This window comes from Magallana gigas, chromosome 1 (assembly GCF_963853765.1).
Source record: "Magallana gigas chromosome 1, xbMagGiga1.1, whole genome shotgun sequence".
Taxonomy (NCBI): Eukaryota; Metazoa; Mollusca; class Bivalvia; order Ostreida; family Ostreidae; genus Magallana; species Magallana gigas.
The window spans coordinates 37,957,896-37,968,779 of NC_088853.1; the positions used below are offsets into that span (position 1 = coordinate 37,957,896).

The window sequence follows — 10,884 nt, forward strand, 5'->3', positions numbered from 1 at the left end:
ATTTTATACTAAGCAATTTGATCAATCCAATTTCAACAAAGATGAATGTACACTCAGTCATTGAGTGTATCACAGGTATGATATTTTAAACCCCCTCCTCCAATGGATATTTATAGTAGATAGGGAATTCGATATATAGCGGCCATAATAGTTTGAACCCCCTTTAAAATAGCTAGTTAGAGGGGGAGGGGGGTTAAAGTATCAGATCATGATATTTTGAGCCCCCTCTCCAAAGGGAATTGGAAATTAAAATGAGGGGGCGGGGGGATTTAATGTATCACGGCCGTAATAATTAAATATCCTGTTTCAATAGCAATGGATATAAGAGGGGGTTCAAAATATAGCGGTCATATTATTTTGAACACCCTCTCCAAAGGGAATAAGAAATAAGAATGTGGTTCAATATATCGCGGTCATAATATTTTAAACCCCCTCTCCAATAGCAAGGGATATAAGAGGAGGGTTCAAAATATAGCGGTCATAATATTTTGAACACCCTTTCCATTAGCAATGAAAATTAGAAGGGGTTAAAATTATTGCTGCCATAATATTTTGAATCCCTTCTACAATGGGAATTGGAAATACGAGGAGGTTTCAATATATTGCAGCCATGATATTTTAAACCGTTTCTCAAACAGCACTTAAAATTAGAAGGGAGGGGTCAAGATATCGCAGCAATGATATTTTGAATCCCCTCTCCAAAGATTTGAGATTGGTAGGGGGTTAAATACATCGCGGCCATATTTTGAACCCGGGGTTCAATATTTTATGGGGAGAGGGTCAATATGTAAGGTACTGAAGATACTCATATACATTTATCACGTTATTTAAGTATGGACATTTATCTCATAAGTATGTCACATGTATGTACTACATGTGTGGTGGACCTTTGCTTTATCAGACACATTAACATTTCTTTAATACTTCCGGGTTATTCTGTAGAATTATAAGTATTCACGAGGGCTCAATTTTCGTGTTATTTGTTGGTAGCAGAATACGGCTTTTAATGTGTCCTTTTTAATAAACTACTTCATGGATGCTAGTGATTTTCATCTAGCTGTTTTATATAAAAACATACCTTGAAAAGCAAGAAATAAAAATAAGTTTAATATTTTTGTTCTCATCCTTTCAAAAATTAAGCAAAATAATTTAGTGAAAACTAATTAGCACATGATTTCAACTTCGATAGCATTCTAAATCCACCCTTTTCCGTAACCTCTGTGTATGTGATTACGTAACCCATCACATGCATGTAGAAGAGATAATGCGGTCATTAACATGAATCAGCAAGCGAACTGCGGCAATGTAATACAAAAGAACCTTATGTCACATACAATAGAATCACTATATATATATGTTTTGATTTTTTTAAAAAGATATTACTTGATATTAACATGGAGTTGGCATGATTTACATTTTAAGATAGATCACATTCAACCTATCACGCTTACACGTGTAATTACAGGCGGTTGCAGTAGATTTTTTCAAACTGGATTCTGTGTAGAAAAAATTCTTTGAACCGAGTTAAGAAAATAATAAATAAGTCCGTATTTTGCGTTTACACATTCTATGAACTACAATGCACACTGTATTTGCATATGACCAAGCTTAGTGTACAGATCAACCATTGCATGTGTGTACCCACCGCATGTTAAAGATGATTTTCATGGATATTGAACATTCATTGAAATATTTGATTAATATTTCTGAAATTATCCATATAGACATTTGCAATATCATATAACGTTGACCGATTCACACAATCATTATATGTATTTTATGTCAAATTTTAGCTCTCTTTGAGAATCCATGCAGAAAACTGCGAGGTGCCCATTTAAATGTCTGTCTAAGTAGACAATGTTTCGGTGGAGGGAAAATGACATACAATATAAAACAATTCAACTACGCAGCTTTAATTCTTTGTTCTGTGAGTTAACTGTCCTTTAAAACGCAAAATGAACATTTAATCTGGATTTTAAGTGAACTGTATTATTTCTTAAAGATGACTTAGTCAATTAAAAGAAATCAACCTAAATACATGTATAACTAAAATAGCAGAGTTATGTAATTCAGTAACACACACGTTTTATTATCAAGTGTCTAGTGTTCAGAAATAACTGCCTTATTGTATTCATACTTTTTTTGAATAAACCAATTTGTCAAAGTCTTTGAAGTGGTGCAAATAATTGAAACAGGACGTGTGGTAAGGAAGAGTGAATGATCCATAGTCCCCGTAAAGGCATGTATTTGTAGCAGTCAAGAAACATGCGTTAACCTTTCTTTTTTATATAACCCATTTTGTTCTCCTCCTTGTAGTTTTTTTTATTGCATCAACGATTATGCTGATGGAAATTACTTGGAGAGCTTTATTTCTTCAGATGTTCCTACATCTGGCAATAGCTTATGGTATGTATTTTTAGATTATAATCATGATCAACTTTTTCCTGGCACTAACTGTATGTTTCTGCAAACATATTATTATAAAGTAGTTTCACTCTTAACAAGACAGCTTTGTTAGGAAAAATGTTGAAACATTACTGAGAGAGAGAGAGAGAGAGAGAGAGAGAGAGAGAGAGAGAGAGAATGTAATTTATCAACTTTTGTCCAGGTACTAACTGTATGTATTAAGTCATACTCTTAACAAGACAGTTTTGTTGAAACATTACTCAGAGAGAGAGAGGGAGAGAGAGAGAGAGAGAGAGAGAGAGAGAGAGAGAGAGAGAGAGAGAGAGAGAGAGAAAATTATAGACTTATCATGAAAAGTTTATATATATATATATATATATTTATATATATATATATATATATATATATATATATATATATATATATATATATATATATATATATATATATATATATATATATGTAGAATGATATTTGAAAAGAAAATAATTTTTGTTCTCTACTCATAGTAAAACAAAATAAAACAATCGAATGAGAGTATTCAAAAAGTCTACGAAATTCTACGTTTTCTTTTAGTTTTAGAATCAATTTGGATTAAAATACTCATCATGCACCGACTTATAATCTCTTAAACACGAATTTACTATGTTGTATTATGTTTTAATTGTTTTATCTTAATTCTCAATATTAAACACAAATTTAAAAAAGGCAAACATACCATAATTTATCATAAATTACCATAGTTAACTTTTATGACCTTGATAAGAAAAACACAAATTAAAACTTGCAGCCAATGTTTAATTTCGAGAACGAAATGCACAAAAAAAAATGTTATAACGAGATCTGTCTCATCACCCCAATATGAAGCTAGATGTCCAGTGAACCCAACTAGGCAACAAGTACAAACTACTTCCTGTATACAAGATAAACGAGCCAATGTTCTGTTATTTAATTTATGTTGTTTTAAAGTACATATACCAATATATTTGGTTGTAAGTTTCATTGGGGTTTTTTTTAAATCTGCGACAGAAAACATTGCTTTGAATAAACAAGCATGGGAGAGGTATCCCTGGCCAGATAAAATGCGCAATTTTGGAGCGCAAAATGCCGTAGATGGCCGAAAGTCTAACCTCTCTGCCAATGGTGGAGAGTGTACAATATCAGCAGACAAAAAAGCAACAGCAGAATGGAGAGTTGACCTGGGAGAAATACTGAACATAAATCGAATACTCATCCAGCACAGAACGGATGAACTTCCCTGGGGTAGGTTGTGTTATGGACTACTATAGCATTGAAGCATTTATTCAAGACATGCATTTGGTTTCATTAATCTTTTGGTAGTGATTGATTTCTAGGGTTTATTAAAAAGTCACAGATCTATAGATACATAATTGTGGTCAGTGACCTATTTAAAGCACTGAACGTTGTAAATCTTCCATTTACCTAACAATAAAATGCAGGTAAATTGAATTTTGAGTAACACCGATATAATTACAGAACTATAGATCTCGCGTCTTTCTTTCTGTGGCATTTTTATAACGCGATTATATAATTATAAGTTTAGATGATATTATCGCTGCTATTTATGTAATCTACAGACACTTCAATGGGTATTTCTTTGTCTAAATGACATCTGTTTTTATGGCTTCTTTTTTTGGGGGGGGGGGAGGGTGGTGGGGGTTTGCTTTTTGTTTGTTTGTTTGTTTTTGTTTTATTTTATTTTCTTTTTTTTCTTTTGGAGCATTGATAATATGAACCCTTTGGAATTATAATTTGAAGAATAAAAACAATCAATTAATCGATATCTTTGTTAAACATGATGATCATTAATATTTTTCAAAGAATCTATTTGTCAGGAAATCAAGCGATCTATTCCACAGTATAAATTACAGGATTGAGTAAACAGATCACGATTGTAATTTTATTTTTACTTTATTTGTAGATGCTAAAAACGGCCATGCATCTAGATTTTTGGGATTTTCGGTTATCGTATCGAACACAACTGAAAAGACTGATGGAGTATTGTGTTTTAAGGACAATAACTTCACCTTAGAGACAATACCTAGCTCTATTAACATAACGTGTCCTATATTTGCTCGATACGTCATCTTCTACAACAATAGGACCAATCGTCCATTCCCTGCAGGGTATTCGAAATACGCATACAACGAACTATGTGAACTAGAAGTTTTTGGTAAGATTTTTAGAGAAAAAGAAAACTAATCATTCTTTACTGTTACCTTAACTCAACCCTTCCCCCTCCCGCCAAAAAAATAATCTCCGTCTTTTTCTCACTTTAGGTAATACTTAAATGTCAGATCCGCATTTACTCTTTATTTGAAAAAAAAATCACCTGATATGCTGCCTAGATCTATGTTAATACACAAAGATTAACGGGAAATAATTACTTTCTTTCTTGTTCATTTTATTTACTATAATTAAAGAAAGGTTTGTGGTTACAGGGAGATAACTCACAAATTTTCATTGTGACGCAACTCAAACTCTACTGGATTTCAGATATGACGTTAAACTTTATATGACGTAATAATAATGTCATTCTTTTTATTTCGAGGAGTTTTTATTGTTTACCTTGAAGAAATAACAGGAAACAAACGTTTTTATCAATCTCCGCAGTCCACAACGAAGTCTTGCTTTACGTGGCTGACAGAATTATTTTTGACGCTATCAGAAAACTACACCAAAGGGGTTTTGATAATAAATTCATAGATTTAGGGTTTTCGTAGCTATAAAATGGTTTCGATAAAATCAGTTGAATTTGATGAGAAAAAAAATGACTTAGTGAACAAAAGGATATGTAACTTTTGTACAGTTCCAAAAAATGTAAGCCGCAAACCTTTTCTTAACTATCATAACAGACATTCAACAGGTGTGTATACGTATTGACTGTGTTTTATTTATGACGTTACATTGATTAGGAGTGGTAATTTTTCGATTTCTCAAACGCCGACGCATCTATGGTTTAAAATTTAGGGAATATACCTTGGATGTTATAGCTGATGGTTAATATGAATGTTGAATAATAGATACTAATAGGTCAATAAATGGATTTTCTGCATAAACTTACATTTCAGGTTATACTTCATGTATATACAATACATGTAATGCAGTACACGTATAAATTTATGAATGAATTCAACGATAACAATTAAAATATAATTAATAAGGAGATTGTGCGTTTTTTAAGGTTGCTCAAAATTTGGTTATTATGGAGAAAACTGTTCCATGCCATGTTATGACCATAGTCAACCTGGTCTCAGTGATATCGAATCTGGAACACGCCTAAGTAATGTTGATGGATTTGAAGGTCAACAATGCAATAAAAGTAATAAAGCGAACTTTACGTGGCATAAACTTTCTAATAGTGAAGTATAATGGAGACAGCATGAATATTCTGTGTGTTGATACATACACATATATTTATCTACCTATGAAACTCTATCGCCTCTCTCTCTCTCTCTCTCTCTCTCTCTCTCTCTCTCTCTCTCTCTCTCTCTATATATATATATATTATTATTATTATCATTATCATTACACAAAAATATAATGACTTGCAGCGCACCTGTTGGATATACCGCTTGGTGATCCAGATGACCTTTCATCGATATTGTACAGTTTTGCTCCTTTATTTGCTACTTTATTTGCCATTTCCTTTGTAATCAACATTATCTTCACAATCAGGTAAGTGAATAACATTTGTCCCATTTGTTTTGTGAATTGATAGTCAACGTACTCATCCTTGTGTTTTACTGTTTTTGTTTTGTTTGTTTGTTTGGTTTTTATGGGCTATCTTTTAAAAATATTCGTACATTTACAATACTCATAGGTTGGTCAAATAAACTGTTGTTCATTCTGTTATACCAAACATGCGTAAGAAAAACCATTTGATAAATTTCGCTTGATATTTTGATTTCTTGTTAAGAAAAGCCAAAAATATGTTTATTCTTTTTTTAAACTTCGTCCGTGTGTTATTTGTTCGTAATATGCAAAACAATCCATAACGATTATCCATGTAAGTGAAACTAGTTTTATAAATAACTAAAAAATATTGATCAATTCAACTTTTCAAGTCGAAAATTATCAATGATAATGTTATCATGTGTTTGGAAATAAATACACCGCAAAACAATAAGCTAACTAAATGTCACCTCACCTCTCACCTAATCTCTTTATGCCCGCTGGCACATTAGGCCCTGACACACTGCCTTCACTTGTCCCTGAATTTGGCTGCCGCCCTCGCTGACGCTCAGCTGTTTCACTCATGCTGTGATATTTTTTATCTGTGTTTCTGTGTCATGTTGCATTTTCCTTCTTCCTTCTGGGTGCCATGTCAATGCAGTTGTTGTACAAATTCTTGAGTTTTGTATTTTTATGTAATGGCCAATCAATTTCCATTTCCCAAACAGTATAAATAGGTTACTCGTGTTGTTTTTTGTTCCCATATAGCGGTTTGTCTGAAGAATTTGATCTGGATATCTTACAATTAGGATTTTTCTTTAAGATCTATACTGAAAGGTGTTAATCTGTTTACTTGTTCCTCTCTGTTGCTTTCCACTTTCACTGCCAAATAATATAAGACTTACTGGATAAGACTGTTAAGTAATTTCGTTTTAGTGTGAATGGAAAACTTTGACAAGCTCAAATTTTAATTTGGTTTGGCTTTCCAAGACTGTTGTTAATATCCTCATCAGCTTTTCCTTTTGTTTTTTTTTTTTCATGTCCCCCTGGTAGGTAAAGGATTCAACATCTCTTTCCCATCGCTCTTAACTGCTTTCTTACATCTGTATTGAGTCTCAATACTTTAGTTTTCTTTTTATTACTTCTGAGGTCAGCTTGTCTTTCAGTTAGGTTTGTTTGTATTTTGTTTTATGTCATGAATTTCTGATGAAAGTATAGGAGGTCGTTTGCAAACTTCAAGTTTTGTAGTGACATTCCATCTTATTCCTGTTGGTTCTGTTTTTGTGGTTCTGGTCATTATGAAATTGTTAACCAAAAAAAAGAAGAAGAAAGAAATTCAGAGAATTTGCAGCCCTCTTTTAGTCCTGTTGTTACCTGGAACCAATCAGTTTATCTACCATATCCAAGTACTGCATATTGAAATATTTCCTGTTGTATCTTCACTATCCTGACCAGTTTATCTGTGATGCAATAAATTCCATTATTGATCAAAGGTCACCTATCGATCTATCATTTTTTTTTTCATTTTTACAATCAAGTTTTTCCCCCGGTAGTGTTTCTTCAATCCAGATAATCATAAATGTACAAAACGCATTTCCGTTTCACAAAGTGCGTGTATCATGGTGTTTCAATGACACTATCGTCAGACAAAGTCAGAATATTCATGATATGAAAATGTGCTATTTTAAAATACATACAATGCTGATGTTACACATTGCTGTGCAAACTAACGTTATGTTTGCAATAAGTTTTTTGAAGGACGTGCATGCTTTATACAGGAATGTTTTTGCCATAAAAGAAATTTTTAAAAAATGTTTTTGCAATAAAAAATATTTAAAAAAATGCATTTAATAACATTTGGATTAAAGCTCTCATGTTAAAATGTCAGCATTTACAATATGCAATAATGTATTGACTTATGTTTGCTGCCAGAGAATGCAGAAAGAAACTACGTTTTAAGAACCAGAACAAATCAAAGGCAAGGAATCAACAACGCGTGACTCCCGACATTGATATTCATGAAAAGGTGGATGCAAATACAGAGTACCAGGAGCTCACAGAAGTGAAAACTACCGACAATTCTATCTATGATGAGATCAAGTTATTACTCTAGTTAGATGATGAGGAAGTTGATATATTTATGTTGAAATGTTATGCTTAGTGACAATAACACAGCATGCTGTAGTATTGGACTGTGACATAACGTCTTGTTCTTCTTTTTTCTTGCAATTTTTACAGCGGATATAGTGTATCCGCTAAACGTTTATATCATATAACCAAATCTATTACGCAACCCGGAAGCTTCGCAAATTCCCTACTTATGATGAATCAAAGTATTGATAGTCTAAGTACTGCGCTGCGCAAGATTAATATGTGCTTCTTGTTCTTTTGTTTGTTTTTTTTTTTTGAAAGAATGACAAATTGCAACTCACACTTTTATTGCACTTAAACACCCCCTCACCAAAAAATAATAGAATTAAAAACATTTAAAGAAATATTACAGCACATTGCATACTAATTTGAACTTGTCCTATGGTTTTCCATGCATTAAAATTAGGTTCATATGAAAATATAGCAATGTGGCAACAGTGAATCTGTTATGAAAATATGCATACCAGATGATGCATTCTAAATTGGTAAGTTGGTGATAATCCTAAATATAATTTCTTAACTAATCAAACGTGTTATTGTCTGTTGTAGACACTACTGTTGGCCTCCTACTTTTTTTATTTAAAAAGCAACTAATGGAGGTTATTTTACATGGGACTTTTGTTTAATTTAGCATAACAAATTGATGGCTTTGTACTTGCGGGAAAATTGCTTGCTATGTTTTATGTAATGCGACTTGAAAAAATTTGTCGATTAATTTTGAATATATACCTATGCTCTATACAATTGGAGCTCAAAGAATTGTTTTTTTTTAATATGCACATCCTGTATTTAGTAAATATTGGACAAAATAAATGTTTTGAATTGTTATTATTTCAAATCTGTTTATGGAGTAAAAGTAAAACAAATTGATGCTGTAAAAATGAGAGTGTTGACTCGTATTACACAAAAAAGTTAATATTTTCTTAGCTTGTAATACAATAAAAGTTTAAAACAAAATATTCCATACATGTTTGACATTATATATTTAAAATCCTCCAGGTGCTATGAAAAAGTTCGATTTCTATTAATTGTGTTTCATACTCAGGTAACTGTGCTTAATAGATTGTGTAACAAAATAATCAAGACACTCTTTTTAAGGAAAAAACCATGTCGATCTCACCTACTCTAAATTCTACGGGTTGTATTCGGGCAGATTTAAATGAGAATCTCGCAAGACACGCCACTTATCCTATAATATTTAAGATACGTAAGCTCTCCTTAAACATGCACGGTGAATGTCCCTGTTTGCTTTGCACCTGTTTTATATTTTTTTCCTTTGGACTCTTGATTTTGGAACACATAAAGTTTTGCGATCGTACGGAAGTACGGTACTTAAGCTCCTTTCGCACGATCTAAGCGAGCGTTGTGCGATGTAAATGCATTAAATCTTCGATATATTTTGCGTCCATATGCAACTGTAGTACAATAAATGCGACTGTTGAAAGATAATGCAATAGGATCGCGCGAGAAACCAGATGATCGGGCGATTAAACGTGCGACAATGCGGTTGGACGTGCGATCATGCGTTCCATGGTACGAATGCTCTTGCGAATCAGAGGGGGTATACACCACCCATATTCAGTAGACATAGTTGAAGGCGAGAGAACATGCCGCCCAAGGAGAAACAGGGATGCAGCAGCATTTATTATTATACCTCAATATTCTATTATATCTGATTGTTCTAGAGAGTCACGTGACAGAGCGATTTCATAGGAATGAAAATGCCGATATGAGCATACGATGCAGAAAAACACGATAAAATCAAAAATATTTATGATTCTCTTATATCACAAAACCAACTTAACTATCTATGATTCGAAATTATGAAAGAAAAGTGAGAAAGTAACTTAGGAAATCAAACAATCACGACGTTATTGCTATTGAAAAGTCAGGTTATTTTTAGAAATCAACTTTTTTTGTTTAATCATATGTTGTTCGATATAATAAAACGTTTATTGCATTAATGTTCATACGGAGAAACCCTCGGTATATATGATTTTTCTTGGAGTAATACATCTTGATATTTCCGTCACCATTATGCAATAAATGTATATTGTCAAATGTGGTCTGAAACAGAGATGATAATACAGGGTATTTAAGTCGTGCAATGGTAGTAAAACGTTGCAAGATTGCATGTGACATGTTGAGCAACAGTCTCATGGTCACAAAACACACGCAAAAACAGCAGCAATTAATTTTACGACCTTTAAAAATTTTGCATCAGTCTTGCGAGTACACATAACGTTGTAAAACGTTCGCACTATTGTTCGTGCGTTGGGATGCAAAATTTTGGACCGCATTCGGTCGCGTCTGAATATTGTGCATGTCCATTATTTTGAGGAGACTTGATGAGAGCACTTAAACGTATGCAGCGGATGTGAGACCTCCTGCAGCGTATGCAAGAGCTCGTGTAACGGTTTTTGGACACCCCACGATATTTCTGCACGCTGGAATCGATAATTTGAACAAAACTACATCAGGCATGTACTTTTACATGTCGTCAGGCTGTTTCTCTACAATTATGGAATTAAACAATGCCCCATATTGAAATATGAATGAAAGTACTATTAATGTATTCATTTAAGGTATTACAACACGTATTTTTTTTTTATAAAACACATGTTTACCTGG

At 32.9% G+C, this 10,884-nt stretch overlaps 1 long non-coding RNA gene across 1 annotated transcript; it reads left to right on the plus strand.

Annotated features, from left to right (window-relative positions):
• Positions 1 to 5,615: 5,615 nt before the first annotated feature.
• Positions 5,616 to 9,141, plus strand: LOC117686861 (uncharacterized). Its single transcript, XR_004599933.2, has 3 exons — positions 5,616 to 5,749; positions 5,982 to 6,105; positions 8,035 to 9,141. It is a non-coding gene; the product is annotated as an uncharacterized lncRNA (long non-coding RNA).
• Positions 9,142 to 10,884: the final 1,743 nt, after the last annotated feature.